The following is a 20,276-nucleotide window of genomic DNA, read 5'->3' on the forward strand; positions in this document are numbered from 1 at the left end:
CATATAAATATTGGTCAAACACTTGTTTACTATATCAATTCAAATATTCTAATCAGCTGTTGTCTTTTTCCTTTATGTGAAGTATCTGAAATTAATTTGATTTTTGAAATAATAGGTGAAAAAATTGACTTTTAAGCTATTTCAGATATCATATTTGTTAGGCGTTGATTATAATTTATATGATGATTTTAAAAAGTACCTCTCATATATATTTTTTCTTATATTAAAATCGACATTATCAATCAATTAATCGACATTATTAATCATTTAATCACGATAAGAGACATCCTTGACGGTTCAACCTTTAACAAATGGTGACATGTGATTTAATTGTTTTCTATTTTTAGTCTCGTGTAAGCTTTCAAGGTGTAGTTTTAGTCATATAAGTTCGCATTTATTCTTACTAGGGTATTTTTTTTACTAAAATACTGACGTGACAACGAAAATTTGACGACATTTCATTGGAAATCGCTAATGTTGCGTTTGACATTGCTAATGTGTCTAATATCAAATCAGCATTTTTTATGAACATAGACTAACAATGAAAATAACTAACAACTTATATGACTAAAAATGCAAAAATTGAAAATAATTAAATTATATGATCAAATCTATAATTTTCATTTTTTTATTGGAAGAAATATAGACAAAATAGACAAGGGAAAATTAGGTAAGACTTTTAGGTTCAATCTTTTATACAATTCCAAACCTGATTTTTTTAATAAAGTTGCCTGACCAATAGAAAAATATGTTTCGAGAGGGATATTCGTTGCTTATTCTTTTTATATAAAATAATTTTATATAAATATTAAGACTTGAACATGTATTACGCACACCAGGTTCTAGTTACAATGTGTACCTATATACATTTGTTAAAAGACAATTAATACACATGCTCATTTTATAAATTAGTTTGATATATAATCTTGTAAATTTCTTTTAACATATGATTTTAAAATTGTTAAATTTATTTTAAAATATCTAATAGATATTATTCTGCATATGACTTAGGTTATCCCAATATTAATTGAATAAAATGACTGTCTATATTTTTTTATGACGATAGAACTCACCGTCGCTATTTACTTGTGTATGGTGGGTAAATTACATAGCTAATGTAATAGCTTGTAAAATCACATTAATCGAGTGAAGTATATTAGAAAAATCATGATCATTCAAAATAATATTAATAAAAAAAATAAAACTGTTGTGAAAAAGTAAAAATTTACGGTAAAAAGTAAAAATCTCAAACTCTCAAAATTATCACACTACACACTTTATAATATTTTTCTCTCAACTCAATTGTGATTTTCTTCACAAATGAGAGATCTATTTATAGAAAATTTTTACAAATAATCCAAAAATAAATTACATCATTACCTTCATCATCACACACAAATTTCAATATTCAACACCTAATTTTAAACATTCAAATATTCAATACACACATTTTAAATATTATTTTTCAACACTCCCCCTTGAGATGATGATCATAATGATTGTCTTCATTACGTGTTTTTATACTGCCTCGTTAAAAACCTTACTAGGAAAAACCCATTGGGATAAAAACCATAGTAAGGGAAAAAGAGTGCAGTCACGTAAACTCCCCCTCATGTTGACACGAACAATTCTTCACAAATTTCGTAGATTGCGCATCCCAATATTATATATGTGCTTTCTGAATATTGTCGTAGGAAGTGCCTTTGTGAAGAGATCTGATGAGTTTTCACTTGATTGAATGTGACGAACATCAATACATTTATTCTTCTCAAGCTCCTTGGTGAATGCGAAGAACTTAGGAGGAATATGTTTAGTTCTGTCGCTTTTTATGTATCCTTCTTTCATTTGAGCAACACATGCAGCATTATCTTCATATAGTATCACAGGCTTCTCGTCGAATGATAATCCGCATGAGATTTGGATATGTTGAGTCATTGATTTTAACCACACACATTCACGGCTTGCTTCATGTAGTGCAATAATCTCGGCATGATTTGATGAAGTTGTTACAAGTGTTTGTTTCTGTGAACGCCAAGAAATTGCAGTGCCTCCACGAGTAAATACATATCCAGTTTGAGAACGTGCTTTGTGTGGATCAGATAAGTATCCAGCATCGGCATAACCAATTATACTTGGATTAGCATCTTTTGAATACAAAAGTCCCAAGTCTGTCGTTCCTCGTAGATAACGGAATATATGTTTAATTCCGTTCCAATGTCTCTTTGTTGGATATGTGCTAAATCTTGCCAATAAATTTACGGCAAAAGATATATCAGGCCTTGTACAATTTGTAAGATACATAAGGGCACCGATAGCACTTAGATATGGTACTTCTGGACCAAGAATATCTTCATCATCTTCACATGGACGGAATGGATCCTTTTCTATGTTTAATGATCTAACAACCATTGGAGTACTTAAAGGATTTGATTTGTCCATATTAAAACGTTTAAGGATCTTTTCTGTATAATTTGTCTGGTGAACAAATATTCCACATTCTTTTTGTTCAATTTGTAAACCCAGACAATACTTGGTTTTTCCAAGATCCTTCATTTCAAATTCTTCTTTCAAGTATGACACAACTTCTTGAATTTCCTTATTTGTTCCAATGATGTTTAAATCATCAACATATACAGCAATAATTACGCATCCGGATGTTGTTTTCTTAATGAAAACACAAGGGCATATTGAATTATTTACATATCCCTTTTTCATCAAGTGATCACTTAGCCTATTATACCACATTCTGCCGGATTGCTTCAACCCATATAATGATCTTAGTAATTTCACAGAATAACATTCTCTGGGTTTTGAACTTTGTGCTTCAGGCATCTTAAATCCTTCAGGGATTTTCATATATATATTACTATCAAGTGATCCATATAAGTAGGCTGTAACAACATCCATAAGACGCATTTCTAAATTTTCAGATACTGCCAAGCTAATCAAATACCGAAACGTAATTGCATCCATCACAGGAGAATACGTTTCTTCATAATCAATTCCAGGCCTTTGAGAAAAACCTTGTGCAACAAGTCGAGCTTTATATCTTACTATTTCATTTTTCTCATTTCGCTTTCGAATAAAAACCCATTTGTATCCAACAGGTTTTACACCTTCAGGTGTAAGGACTATAGGTCCAAAAACATTACGTTTATTTAGCGAATCCAATTCAACCTGGATGGCATCTTTCCATTTTATCCAATCCTGCCGATTTTTACATTCACCAAAAGATTTTGGTTCATGATCTTCATTATCATTTATGATGTCGATTGCCACATTATAAGAAAATATATCATCAATTTCTTCTATATCTTTTCGGTTCCATATTTTTCCAGTATTAATATAATTGATAGAGATTTCATGATTCTCGTCAGTTTGTGGTTCTGACAAAACATTTTCATCATCATGTGTTTCTTCAGGAACATCATTCTCTATTTTGTGATCATTATGTGTTTCTTCAGGAACATCATTCTCTATTTTGTGATCATTGTGTTTCTCTATGAATTTTCTTTTTCGAGGATTTTTATCCTTGGAACCAACTGGCCTTCCACGCTTCAGGCGTTTAATGACATCATGACTATCTTCAATTTGTTTCTTCGGAATTTCAATTCGAGCAGGGGCATTTGCAGCATGTATATATGATTTAGTTACCCCTTTTGTGTCTGCAAATGCATCTGGTATTTGATTTGCTATTCTTTGCAAGTGCACAATTTGCTGTACATCTTTTTCACATTGTTTTGTTCTTGGATCCAGATGTAACAATGATGATACATACCATGTAATTTCTTTTTCGGTATGTTTCTGTTCTCCCCCTAACATTGGGAAGATTTCCTCATTAAAATGACAATCAGCAAAACGTGCTGTGAACACGTCGCCTGTCTGTGGTTCAAGATATCGAATGATCGATGGACTATCATAACCAATATAAATTCCAATCTTTCTTTGAGGTCCCATTTTCTTTCGTTGAGGTGGTGCAATAGGCACATACACCATACATCCAAAAATTCTCAGATGAGAAATGTCTGGTTCTTTACCAAATGCAAGCTGCAATGGGGAGTATTTATGATATGCACTTGGTCTGATGCGAATTAATGAAGCAGCATGTAAAATTGCATGTCCCCATATAGAAATAGGGAGCTTTGTTTTCATAATCATTGGTCTAGCAATCATTTGCAGACGTTTAATCAATGATTCAGCCAATCCATTTTGAGTATGTACATGAGCAACAGGATGCTCAACAATGATTCCCATAGACATACAATAATCATTGAAAGTCTGGGAAGTAAATTCACCAGCATTATCAAGTCTAATTTTCTTGATTGTATAATCGGGAAATTGATTCCTCAATTTTATTATTTGAGCAAGTAATCTTGCAAATGCAACATTTCGAGTTGACAATAAACATACATGTGACCATCTGCTGGAGGCATCAATCAATACCATAAAGTATCTGAATGGTCCACATGGTGGATGGATTGGTCCACAAATATCACCCTGAATACGTTCAAGAAACATTGGTGATTCAGTTTGGATTTTGGCTGGTGATGGTCTTATAATAAGTTTTCCAAGAGAACATGCTTTACATTGAAACTTATTATTCTGAAAGATCTTCTGGTCTTTCAATGGATGACCATGTGTATTTTCTATAATTCTTCGCATCATTGTTGAACCAGGATGTCCTAATCGATCATGCCAATTGGTTAATATTGAAGAATTATCAATTACCATGTTTGATTCAATGGGACGTATATGTGTATAATGCAATCCAGTAGGGAGCATTGGTAGTTTTTCAATCACATATTTCTTTCCTGATTTATATGTGGTAAGACACATATATTTCTCATTCCCTTCATTCATTGTTTGAGTATCATACCCATGGGAATATATATCATTAAAACTCAACAAATTTCTTTTCGATTGTGGTGAATATAAAGCATCATTGATCAAAAATTTTGTACCATTAGGTAACAAAAATTGTGCTTTACCACATCCTTTAATCAAGTCTACAGGACCTGATATTGTATTCACCGTTGTTTTTGTTGGTTTTAGTTCCAAGAAATATCTTTTATCTCGGAGGATAGTGTGCGTTGTACCACTATCAGGTATGCAAACTTCAGCTTGGTTCGTAGCATTTTCCATATTTGAACTTCAAAAAAATATGCAATGAAATAAAATTATTGACAATAAAATACAATACAATATAACACACTATAAAACATTATCATACGAATACATAAAAAATAAAATATTTTACATATTTATTCCACCATCAAATTGATCATTATCTGAGAAATCAATCAGAAAATCTCCAGCATCAAAATGAGTTGAACCACTCAAAGGTTCACTGTGTTCAGTAAAGTTGGTCTCCTTTTCTTTCCCCTTTATTGATTCTTTATAAAGTTTACAAAGGTGCTCAGGGGCTCGACAAATACGGGACCAATGTCCTGGAGTACCACATCTGAAACAAGAACTTTCAAATCTTTTTGAGTGATTCTCATTAACACTCATATTCTCTTGATGCCTTTTCGGTGGGTGGTTTGGGACGTTCTTTTGAGATGAGTTATAGAAATAACTATCTCGATTATTTTCAAAACCACGGCCGCGTCCACGACCACGACCACTTCCACGTCCACGTCCACGTCCACGACCACGACCACGACCTCGATTTTGTCCTCGACCAAAATCTTGTCTGTAACTTTGATTTTGGTTTCCAGGTTTAAATTCATTTTTGCTTACAGCATTTACTTCTGGAAATGCTGTTGATCCAGTGGGTCGGGACTGATGATTTCTCATTAATAGCTCGTTGTTCTTTTCCGCCACAAGAAGACAGGCGATGAGTTCAGAATATCTCGCAAATCCACGCACTCTATATTGTTGCTGTAGTGTTATATTTGATGCGTGAAACGTGGAAAATGTTTTTTCAAGCATTTCCGATTCTGTAACCTCATGTCCACAAAATTTTAACTGCGAGATTATTCTATACATCGCTGAATTGTAATCACTGACTTTTTTAAAGTCTTGGAATCTTAACATATTCCATTCATCACGGGCGGTCGGAAGTATAACTTCCCTTATATGTTCAAATCTCTCTTTTAATCCTTTCCACAGAGCCATGGGATCTTTTTCGATGAGATATTCACATTTTAAACCTTCATCAAGGTGTCGTCGTAAAAATATTATAGCTTTTGCTTTTTCTTGTGATGAAGATATACCATTTTCTTTAATGGTCTCGCTTAGACCCAATGACTCAAGATGCATTTCTACATCAAGAGTCCATGGCATATAGTTTTTCCCAGTAATATCAAGAGCGATGAATTCGAGCTTTGCCAAGTTTGCCATGGTGGTACTAAAAATTACGATGCATTTTATTAGTTAATGAATATTGCAATACAAAGTAATGGATAAACAACAAGTACAAGTATTCGTAAAAATAAAGAAAACACACGAGGAGGATATTCTCCGATAAATACAAGACTGGTGAGTATGATAACCAAAATAATTAAAAATAACCTCGTGAAAGCCATCTTCTTTTTTTCTTCGAAAATTTGATGAAGAATAATTTTTAGAGAAGAAGAGAAAGTTGGAGTGATTGAATGTATTTGTGAGATTGTATTTATAGAGCAAAAACTAGCCGTTTTGTTACCGTTTATTACCGTTGGTGTATAAGAAAATAAATGTATGTATTTGTATAATTTTATGGTAATAATATGGTGTATATAATATTAGTCATATTTAAATAATTATGTATATCATATCACATTATTATAATTAGGTGTCATAAGTTATTTTGTTTAAAAACCTTATAGGCTTTTATACTTGTCGTATCCCTTACCGGGAGTGTGGGATGTCGTCTTAACATCCTCCTAGGATTTATAACAAGTTTTTTTGAAAAATTTATTTTTATTATTTATAATAACATTATATTATATAGTAAATATATAAACAATAAATAAATAAACAATAAAATAAATATTATTACTTTTGTTACCTTTTTCTTCTGTTTTGGAGCTTGGAAAAATATGGAGGACTTTTAGAACTTCGTGCTGATAACGTATTGTGAAAAAGTAAAAATTTACGGTAAAAAGTAAAAATCTCAAACTCTCAAAATTATCACACTACACACTTTATAATATTTTTCTCTCAACTCAATTGTGATTTTCTTCACAAACGAGAGATCTATTTATAGAAAATTTTTACAAATAATCCAAAAATAAAATTACATCATTACCTTCATCATCACACACAAATTTCAATATTCAACACCTAATTTTACCTAATTTTCAACATTCAAATATTCAATACACATATTTTAAATATTATTTTTCAACAAAAACTTCCGACCATTGATGGGTTGTCTATATTCATTTTCATTTTGAGGTCTTTCGCGTTGCCCACTTAATAAGAATTGCATTTAATATTTTTTAAAGTTACTTGGAGAGAAATTCATAATTTATATTCAAATCTCCGCACATCCAAAAATATTTTCTGTTAATTATATTTCAATCAGCATATTTTTGATAATCCAACTGTTTTTCTTACTTAGCCATTTTTTGGTGTTCGATCTGTCAGTCTTGCTTTCATCCACACAGAACTTATCTGATGACATTGACTTGGCGAAAATTACAAAATTCAAAATTGTTAACCCGACTGAATTTTGGACAAACTAGTGTGATTCTTTGTTCAACTCCCTTCTAACCAATCATCCAATCTTAACAAGTTTCAAACTCGAGACATCGTCTTAAATAAATGAACTTGGCATCATATGAGTTACAAATCATTATCCATATTTTTCAAATATTGGTTGATCTTCAGCCGATAAAAGTTTGAAGATTTTGAAGGGCAATTGATTGGATCGTTTCATATTCATTTTATTTTAAAAATATTGATTTTTTTCATTCAAAATAAAATATTAAATTTATGAAGCAAAAAATTATATTATGGAAATAATCCATTTCTTGGTCAGAGGTTTTATGATGTCATTATTTCATTTGTGGATAGTTATAAATCCCTTTTAAATTAAGAAAATGTGAAATGAAAAGGATGGAACAGAAGAATCGTTAAGGATTTAGGATTTAACTTTCCTGGCTAAGAAATTAAATGGACAAAAAGATAACTTTAAACTATTTCTCTTCCGTCCATTTAAATCATATTTATTGAGTGTAATAATTGTTCGTATTAAGAGAACAATTCAAACGTAATGTTTGGTTGTTACATGAGTTTAAAATATTTGAATTGCATTGTTATCATCAATTATGATAAGTGTTTGGTCTTAAAATTTATATCAGACATATGTCACATATTCAATTATCGAATGTTGCAAGAAGTACAATTATTGTAATATTGATTTTTGAAGTATAATTATCGTCTTTACTTTAAAAAAATCATCATAATATGATGCTTGAATTGTTGGACAATTTAATAATCAACTATGAAATAAAGCCAAATAAATGTAAATGCTTACTTAGAATTCTAAAGAACCAGTCATAACCCAATTATATATATATATCCATTTTTAATTATTTTGATGATAATATTATTCCTATCATTATTATAACCAATATTAATTTTTTTTAATATAATAACCACTATATTATATTATTATAGAGATGTATAGAATCTTCTTATGTCAATGACATCTTAAGTAAATAAATGTTGTTTATTATGTAATATACACATTGACATGATATATAATATAGTAGGACTGAACGTTTGTCGTGTTACCAAAAAATATAGTTGATGGTAACGATGTATCTTAAATCTTTTAAATTATAAAGTAGCTCAAACGTCACCATTAGATTATTATCTTAACAAATGTAATTATTGCACACACGTACACACACACATATATATATATATATTTCCAAGTCAAATAATTGAATAGGACGTTAAATAAAAAAAAATACAAGGATTGGCAAAGATTATGAAGGAACGGAGATATCTTGTTTCATGGAGGCGTCCAATAATTTGATAATGATCGAGTATTTCATTCTGCAAATATCTTAGCCTTGAATTTGATTATATTATTTCATCTATTTAATTAAAAAGTTATCAATATTTACGGTTTGTATTTCTTTAATACTCACACCCTAATTAAGCCTTTGAAATAATATATACGAATACATATATATATATATATATATACACACACATGTATATATGTGTGTGTGTATATATATTAAGTGCAATTCATTCATAAATAACATAATACGTACAAACACAGATTATTGCGTTAGTCATAAATTTTTTCCAATACATACGAAAAGATAACGGATATGAGTTTTTATCATTAAAAAAATATATATAATATGTACATGTGATTAATTATATTCTTAACAAAATTTTATAATAATTGTCATCCATCAATCCTATTTATGCACCTAATTTTATTTTTTGAATTATCCAATGTATGTATGTCGTTTTACACGCATTGATGTATCTGCCTGCGATTTACATTATCATACAATTATATCAATTCTTGTCTTTATATTCCAACGAAGAAAAAGCAATATGTTTCTTGATTTTTGTGGGCTTCTTTTTATTTAGTTTTATTAATAAATATAAATGAATAAGCTTTCGATTATTGCGTGGACCAAACCAACTACACGATTTATTTGACATTCTTTATATTTGGATGAGAAATTTGGAATCATTATGTTCGCATAATATGGGCTCAAATAATATGTTAGTGATCGGTAATTAGCTAATTAAATAATCACACCAATTGCTGATTTTTATTTCATTATTATGACTTGGATATAAATATATGTAAAACAATGTTTTGGTTCTAAAACTTTTATATTTTTTATTTTTGATCATGTTATAGATCAATTCAGAGTTTCAATTGACTAACTTGCAATTTTTTTGTTCAATTTTGGTCATTTTTATCGGAATGTTGATGTGACATCGGACACATAAGTAATATTCGCGACCACGTCAGCAATATTTGGCGTCATGTCATCATTTTTCATTGTAACGTTAGCATTAGGATGAAAATTTACCAAAAGTGAAAATGTGTGCTAAGTTATTAGACTAAAATTGAGAATTTATTAATAATATAATCAAAATTATTAAATATACAAATTACATGATCAAAAAAATGTTGTTATATATATATATATATATACACATGTTTGATTTAGCTTAAACTGATAATATGGTTCAAAAAGTTGAATTATATCTCTCTTACAAATTATCCTTTTTTGTTAGAATAACATTATTCCGTCCTATAATCGTTAGGATGGTAAAAAGATTTGTCAAAGAAAAATTTTCTTCTTAATGTGAAAGGCACTACATTAGAAATCGAGTGGAACAACGAAATTTTATGTGGTTTTTTTAAATATGAAAAAAATTTACTCGTCGAATTTTAAAATTTCAAATCTATTAAAGATCATCAAATAGCAAATTAATGTAGTTATTAAACTTCGAATGAACTCAAAGCCATGAATTCGTTCCGAATCCGATCCGTACATATCCAAGACTTGAGTTGAATTTTCTTGTTTTATCTCCATAAAAAAAATCCTTCGAGACATGCCATCTACTTAATGAGGATATTAATTAGTAATTGTTCGTATAACGTTTTCTCGCACCTAAGACGCAACAGAAGCTTTAAAAATTTTATTTTGACATTCAAAACATTCTCGGACGTCGTATGATTTAAAACCATTCATATAGCGTTTAGATTTGATTTACCTTTACGTATTTAACGCAAACTCTAACTATTCCAATGTTTATGTGATAATAGCTCCTCTTGAAAATCTCTATGAGCTTTTTCAAACCTTCACGATAAAAAATTTGTGTTCCTCTCCTATATTGCATTAAAAAATTATGAGAAATTTTCGAATGACAATTTTTCACCGATCTATTTTTGGCAACTGCAAATTTTGTGAACTCATTACTAAAACAGGTAGTTCCACTCTTCTCATTTAATTAGCAATTAAGCTAATTTCCACAACTTTTAATATATGGAATCAACTTATAAACTCCTTTATAAGCAATTTTTTATCTCTATCAAACTACAGTCACAAAATTCAACTCTCTGAATTCTACTATCTCAACGGAAACATATAATCCAATACTTATGTGACCTTCAGTGATTAAGGGCTACAGCTAGCGTGAGTTCAAAACTTTATGTGATTCAGAACAATATTTGTTCTTTTTGGGCTTATCTTTAGTAGCCTCATCCTTTTCATCTACCATTTGATCAAAAATGTCAGAACTCAAGTTTGATTGCGTCCATCAGATCATGGTAAGAGTGTCTAGTAGCATCACCCTATAATCCACTTGATATAACTGAAGGTGCTTAAAAGAACTTTAAGTTATGGTTAACGTATAGTACTGTCCCTTCAATTCATATATCTCGATCGAATATACAATCATTGGTATATAGAGAGTTGCAAATGAATTCGATAACGATGTGATTTATCTTTGAGTAATAATAGTGACACTATATGTGTAACTAAGAAAACACATTTCCCTAAAACACGTGTCTTGCTCTTGCCAGAGACTTCTTGCACTATTAAATCATCAGATCACATAGGATATCTTTACCCGTAGGCGAGTAGTGAATTCTCGACTATAATGCATTGGCTCCTACATATTTCGAAACTACACCCAATCTCGTCATCTGATGACCCTCATTGATGTCGGTAAAATGATCAAAGTGCATGCTAGTGCGCAGAGCCTCCATATTGTCCCGGGTTAAAGGACTAATGGTGTACGAACATAACTGCGGACTATTCAACTCGATAAATGATAATCATTTCGACAGTCCGAATGAGGGTTGTTCAGTACCTCATCAAATGATCACCCATCTGTATGAATTGATATTTATGCGTCCTTACCAATGAAACATAGGGTTTTCATCACATGTGTTAGTCTCAAGCTCGAGTGATATTTATATATGTTTTGGGCGGATGAATCGACTATATATGAACATATTTATAATAAACAGTACACTTGCTAATGAATTCCATGATCCAATAGACTCGTGGATCAGACTCGTGGACCTCATGGTACTTATAGCATATATTCAAGGACTTTATATATGCAGCTTGCATTGATATACAGATAAAGTAAATGTCATAATTGGATAAAATTATAAAATATTATTAAAATAAATATTGTATTTATATAAGAATCAATAAAACCAAGTCACAAATTAACTCGTTGGAGGCCTACTATAACAATAATCACGAAGGAATTGTTTTTTATTGCCTCAATTGTTGAAGATCCCCACTTGCCTTAAAGAAGGTTCCAAAATGAGAGAATAACATGAGAGCTCTTGAAACTTTTGGACTTTTATAATCCATTATTGAGATATTATAAGTTATCATGTATAAGGGCAGCTAATACGGCCTCCTCTAATTTTTAGTTAAAGATATTAAAGTTTATTTATTTATGATTTTTTAAATATCCTAGTTTTTTTTTTAAAAAAATTTTACATTAATAATTCAGGGTTTTTAGTGAAATACCGGAATTATTTCTTGATTTTTCTGCAAATGTGTCATTTTACATTAAGGAAGTGGCCCTAAAAATAATAATAAATTTTTTTAAAAAAATAAAAACTAACAATTATTAACAGGATAGAGCTTGCGATGGAACAATCAATTGTAAGGTTGTTAATTCTTTCCTATCAATTCTATGAAAAACGAAAAAAAAAAATATTGGATCGAGAGAATAAGAAAATAGTTTCTCCTAAAATATATAATGATCAATCACATCGATTATTGCAAGTCAAACCACGTATTGCACACACATGTGATTTTTAGAAAATTAGAAAATGAACAATATCATATAATCAAGGTCGTTATCTATATTGATCGTACAATAAAACGAAATCATGAAATATAAATTATATTAAAATAAAAATTTTTAATTACTATCTACTCTAACAATATATATGTTTGTTGTGTGATTTAATAGAAAATGAAAAATGTCAAATATGGGGTTTTAAAAGAAAGCGATTGATGTCGTATATAAATTATAACAAAGACCAAAAAAAAAAAAAAACAACAGCAGACTACTATACATTAAATTAATCATGAGATGAACCTTTCTAAACAGCTAGAGTTGATGAACAACGATAACTTAACAAATGCATTACGTCAAATAATTTAACAAATGAATTATAAAAAAAAAAAATTAGGAAAGATGTATAATTTTAGCAATGGAGGGTGTTCGTGGCATTTAACTCTCGACCTCGAGATCTTATATAAAATTTAATATTATAGTATCAGATGTGTCACGCCTTGAGACCGGGGTTAGTCGACACTCTTGCGAGCTGTGATCCGAGTACGAGCCATTTTATGGAGTTCAGAACAAGTGGCGGAACCGAATTTGGAATTTTCTACAAAAAGTTATGGGTTCTACGAAACTTTTCTTAAACAGAAATACGATTTCGAAGGCCTAAACGAAGGAATTTTGTGTTTTCGGATCATGCTCGTTTGCCGTTTTAACAAAATTTATAGCTGGTGGTAATTATGGTGCAACTCAAATCTTTTAAACCGCAAAACAGCTCGAGAACCACGTTTCATCGCTCTACCAAACAAGGACAATTATTGCACCCAACAATCTCCCTCCTAATAATTGCACTCTTTGCAATCAATGAGAATCGAACCCGTGACCTTGGCTCTGAGATGAACAATAAGTCATAGCGCAAACACCAAATTGATTCCTATGTGTATATGAACTGCCAACTTTGACCACTTCATCACAACCTTTTAAGTAAAATTAAAAATAAAGCACCAAAACATGGGTAGATGAGATCCTACCTATGTGGACACTACCCTCACTTCATTTCAACGGGTAAGATCTTGCCATACATACAATTTCAAAAAAAAAAGTGGGTCCTATATATGTATGGACAAATCTTGGCCATCCATCTTATCATGGGACAATACCCACATGGGTAGGATGAAATAAACCCAAAACATGATTCTTGACTTGAATAATTTTATCATGAACTACAAGTTGTTTTCAATGTTTACTTTATCTAAACGACACCTATTTTTTAATTCAGATATTATATGTATATTAAATAATTTTCTTCCAAAATGGGCCATTGAATAATTATGATTGTATAACATCTGCTACCTAATATTTGAGACTTGTTTTCATCTTTATCAAATTCCATGGCCTAATTTTTTTGAGTGCTACGTGACTCTTCCACCCATTTATCCGATGATGAAAGACATTGACACCATTACCAAATATTGTTACCTCATACACTAACATTTTCATCCTACGTGGGGCACTGTCTTTTGTTTTACCTCCACCCAGATAAAAAGTAGGCACGAGTTANAACAAGATTGGAGAAGAGTTCATCAGTAATTTAAATTGATTTGAATAAATCAAAGTGCCTACAAATTAGAAGAGATCCTAGACAGATAATGAATAAAATCATGGAGTAGTGGGAGAATGAGAATAACCTCCCAAAAGATCAGAAGAGAAGAAGAAGACGGGCAGAAACAAAGGAAACACACACAACTTGCACAAACGTTAAGCAATCCCCTGCAGAAATCTTAATTATATATGTATACTAGTATTTCACCCGTACGATGCACTGAATGTTATTTTATGTAATTAATGATAAAAATTAGTAAATATTAATGTTTGAATAATTATTTAAAATTATTGATATAATATAATGAATATATTTAAATTTTAAATATAATTATCAAAAATTATTATATCAAAATATTAATGTCATTTGAAATAACGCTCAAATGATGATAACAATATTTTATCGTTAAATTTACTTAGTATCTTGGTTAAATGGACTATAAATAAAAAGAATAGAAAAAATTTTTACAAAATCTTATATTATTTTGTTTATCAAAATTTTAAAGAATAAATAAACATTTTTTAAAAATTCAAATTTTTTGTAATTTATAATATGAATAAATTTTGATTAAAAAAATAATTATTTTTTGGACATGTTAAAAATATTTATATTAAATTTCTATTAAAATACATATTTTAAAGTTCTATTAAGATACATAACAATAATAACAGCAATTTACAGATACTCTTTTAAAAAAAATGAAAAACATAATATTGTATAAAAGCTTTTATATTTATTTAGTATGATAGAGAGTAGTAAACATAAATTCTATAAAAGTAACACACAACTTAAAATCATAATTGAAATTAAATAGAATGATATAATCAATACTTAAATATAATTTATAATTTCAAAAAACATCAAATTTAAATTTGAATTTTAAAAAATAAATTGAAAACTCACATTTAATTACATATTTATTTCCTATTTGTTTCAAATATTAATGCGGTATGTGAATATATTAATAATGATAATTTTTTTATAACATATTATTTTTGACAAAAAACTTTGTATATATATGTGTGTGTGCGTGTGAACCATATAAAATAAAGAAAATATAAATAATACCTTTAAATAAAAAATAAAATGTATAAAAAAATAATAATAATATTTTGATAATGAAAAATACATTTTAAACTTGAATTTATGTTGTTTCCATATGCTGGTAGATCGTATCAACGAACTAATCAGAGTTTAAGCACTAAATGTATTTTTAAATGATTTAAAAGTAGTTTATGTTTTCAATTTAGTTCAATTTTAATTTGAATAAAGAATATAAAAAACACATAATTCATAGATTGCATTTAAATTGATATAAAAATGAATTATATTCAGATTTAAACTAATAAAGGAAATGATATAATCAATTCAAGCAATAATTGAAGTTTATATTTTCAAATTTCTTTAATTCACGTTTGAATTTTTTTAAAAAAGAAAAAATATAGTTCTTTGTTACAAAAATATTAATAAAAATAGCATAAAATTTAATGTTTTCAATCATTTATTGCAGTTCAACTATTTCGAGATTGATGATATATTTTTCATTTTTTAGAATTATCATTTTGACGGGAACTTAGTACTTTAGGCAAAAACTCACCTTATGTATATTTTTAAATTGGTAAATTTGTGAAAAATACATCTGCACATCTTTAAAGTAAAATTCAGTACATTACCATATTTTTAAGATTTAGTACCTGACAATGATAGAATTTTAGTTTCAACTTCCTACAAACCCAAAGTTACAATTTTGCCCTTTTATTATTTAAAAAAATATATAATTTTATTCACAAAAATTACACATGTCTTCTTCATATAAAATATAATTTTAAAAAAATTTATTTCTCAATTATCATGGAATAAGAGTAAATACTTATTTTGACATACAAGGTACCTATTATGGGGCTTCGGATACTTGATTTCGCTCTTTGAATACTCCAAATATATAAGAAAATATTATATTTTCGAATAATCACCACAAATTCGGTCATTGTTTTTCTTTTCATGAAAAATGCATTATGATAACTTATTCATGTCATTTTATTTTTTTTTAAAAAAACATAGTTCACCACTCATCATGAAATAAGATCATATATTCAGTTTGACCTACAAAGTACCTATTTTTGAGTTTCAAATGCTTAATTTGGCTCTTTAAATACTCCAAATGTGTAAGAAAATACTGGATCTTCGAGCAATCACCATAAATTCTGTAATTGTTAGCCTTTTCATTGAAATTACGTTATGATGACTTATCCATGTCATCTAATTTTTGAAAAAACACAGTTCCTCACTAAATAATGAAATTAGAAAAAATACTTATTTTGACCGATAAAGTACCTATTTTGGGGTACCAGATATTTGATTTGGCTATCGGAATACTTCAAATGTATAAAAAAATACTTGAGTTTAAATAATATTAAGTGACTTTTGATGATGTCATTTGTGAAGTTAAAATGTGATACCTAAATTGGTATAAATAGTATCTAATTAGAGTCTACAAATACATTATTTTACTCCATAAATACTCATATCCAATTATTTGAGGATGTCAAAATATAGTTTGATAATGACATTCATGAATCAAAAATTTGATAGCTAAATTAATACAAATAAAATATAATTCGAGTCCACATACTTGATTTTATCCTTTAAATACTCAAATTCGATTATTTGATGATGTCAAAACATATAATTTGAAGTTAATATTGAATGGATTTTGATGATGATATTTATAAATTAAAGATGTGGTACTTAAATTGGTACAAATAGTACCTAATTTGATCATATATATGCTTGATTTTACCCTTTTAAGACTCAATTTTGATTATTTTAGCATATAAAAAAATATAATTTCAAGTAATATTGAGTGACTTTTGATGTGTCATTTGTGAATTTAAAATGTGATACCTAAATTGGTACAGATAGTAATCTAATTCGAGTGTACTAATACTTGATTTTACTCCCTAAATACTAAAATTCAATTAATTTTTTATGCCAAAATATATAGTTTGAAGGTAATATTGAGTGGTCTTTGATGATAATATTCGTGAAGTAAAAATGTGATACCTAAATTAATACAAATAATACCTAATTCGAGTCACGAAATACTCGATTTTACCATTTAGAAACTCAATTTTGATTATTTGATGATGTCAAAAAATATATTTTGAAATTAATATTTTTTATGGTGTTGAAGTAAAAATGTGATACATAAATTGGTATAAGGAAAACCTAATTCAATTTACAAATAGTTGATTTTACCTCGTAAATATTCATATTCGATTATTTGGGATGTCAAATTAAACATTTTTAATGTCACATTCTTAGGTATCATATTTATAGTTCACGGATGTCATTATCAAATAAGTAATATGACACATTTTTAAGCATCAAATTTTTACTTCACGAATGTAAAAAAGAATATAGTTTAAAGTTAATAACTTTTGTTGGTGTCATTACCAAAGGCCACTCGATAATATCAATTGAGTCGAGTTAGGTACTATTATTATTAAATTAAGCATTACAGTTTTACTTCATGAATGTCATTATCAAATGTCATTCAATATTAATTTCAAACTATTCATTTGAAATCCCCAAATAATCGAATATGTGTATTTAAGGGTAAAATCAACTATTTAAAACTTGAATTAGGTTTTCCTTATAACAATTCAGGGATCACATTTTTACTTTACGAATGACAACATAGAAAATATTAACTCTAAACTATATTTTTTGAACATCATCAAATAATCAAATTTGAGTATTTACAAAGCGTACAATCAAGTATTTCATGACTCAAATGAGGTATTATTTGTATTAATTTAGGTATCACATTTTTAATTCACGAATATCATTATCAAAGACCACTCAATATTACCTTCAAACTATATATTTTGACATAAAAAGTTAATTGAATTTTAGTATTTAGGGAGTAAAATCAAATATTAGTACACTCGAATTAGATTGTTATATGTACCAATTTAGATATCACATTTTAACTTCACAAATGACACATCAAAAGTCACTCAATATTACTTGAAACAATATTTTTTTTATATGCTAAAATAATCAAAATTGAGTCTTAAAAGGGTAAAATCAAGCATATATATGATCAAATTAGGAATTATTTGTACCAATTTAAGTACCACATCTTTAATTTATAAATATCATCATCAAAATCCATTCAATATTAACTTCAAATTATATATTTTGACATCATCAAATAATCGAATTTAAGTATTTAAAGGATAAAATCAAGTATGTGGACTCGAATTATATTTTATTTGTATTAATTTAGGTATCAAATTTTTGATTCATGAATTTCATTATCAAACTATATTTTGACATCCTGAAATAATTGGATATGAGTATTTATGGAGTAAAATAATGTATTTGTAGACTCTAATTAGATACTATTTGTACCAATTTAGGTATCACATTTTAACTTCACAAATGACATCATCAAAAATCACTTAATATTATTTAAACTCAAGTATTTTTTTTATACATTTGAAGTATTCCGATAGCCAAATCAAATATCTGGTACCCCAAAATAGGTACTTTATCGGTCAAAATAAGTATTTTTTCTAATTTCATTATTTAGTGAGGAACTATGTTTTTTCAAAAATTAGATGATATGGATAAGTCATCTTAACACAATTTCAATGAAAAGGCTAACAATTACAGAATTTACGACAATTGCTCGAAGATCCAGTATTTTCTTACACATTTGGAGTATTTAAAGAGCCAAATTAAGCATTTGAAACTCAAAAATAGGTACTTTGTAGGTCAAAATAAATATTTAATTTTATTTCATGATGAGTGGTGAACTATGTTTTTTTAAAAAATAAAATGACATGAATAAGTTATCATAATGTATTTTTCATGAAAAGACCAACAATGACCGAATTTGTGGTGATTATTCGAAAATATAATATTTTCTTATATATTTGGAGTATTCAAAGAGCGAAATCAAGTATCCGAAACCCCATAATAGGTACTTTGTATGTTAAAATAAGTATTTACTCTTATTCCATGATAATTGAGATAAATTTTTTTAAAATTATATTTTATATATAGAAGACATGTGTAATTTTTGTGAATAAAATTATATGTTTTTTAATAATAAAAGGGCAAAATTGTAACTTTGGGTTTGTAAGGAGTTGAAACTAAAATTCTACATTGTCAGGTACTAAATCTTAAAAAATTATGGTAATGTACTGAATTTTAATTTAAAGATGTGCAGATGTATTTTCACAAATTTACCCTTTTTAAATTCAAATTATATTTAGCACAACCTCGTTGGTATGAATCGTGTGATGGAACCAAGATATTAAATCATGTGATGGAACCAATTTCAAATTTTTGAATGCTATTTATTTTTTCAAGATATTTAGATTTAAATTTGAAATTAAATATGAAATTTATATTTTCAAGAAATTCAATTTTAAAACTGAAATTTAAAAAAGAATTTGATATGTATTACCATTATTTTATTAATTTTCATACTTTAATCAAGTATCAAATATTTGAAATAGTGTTATCCAATAGGTGTGGGAGCTTCGAAATAAAACTTTGAAAAGACAACCCATTTTATTGTTATTTTCAATTGAAAATTGTAATATTATTCAATATGTTAGGAAATAATTTTTCTTTTTTATTTAGTAAAAACTTTGGCGGGAACTTATTAAATATTCCAGAGGTATATGCTCACATTTCAAACTGTTTGGTGGAAGAGTTGACAACAATGAAAATTGAAGAAATATCACATGCAATGTCTAAAAGCTATGTTTGATTGTTTGAAGATAGCCTTGGGTAAACCAAATCAGTCAACCCATTAAGAGCATAACACAAGTGAAAAAGTAGGAAACTAGGGAAGCAACCAATTCAATGAACTTGACCAGGGTGTAGGGAATTCAAGGGCTGGCGATCCTCG

The sequence above is a fragment of the Primulina huaijiensis genome, chromosome 6 (genome assembly GCF_012295235.1).
Source record: "Primulina huaijiensis isolate GDHJ02 chromosome 6, ASM1229523v2, whole genome shotgun sequence".
NCBI lineage: Eukaryota > Viridiplantae > Streptophyta > Magnoliopsida > Lamiales > Gesneriaceae > Primulina > Primulina huaijiensis.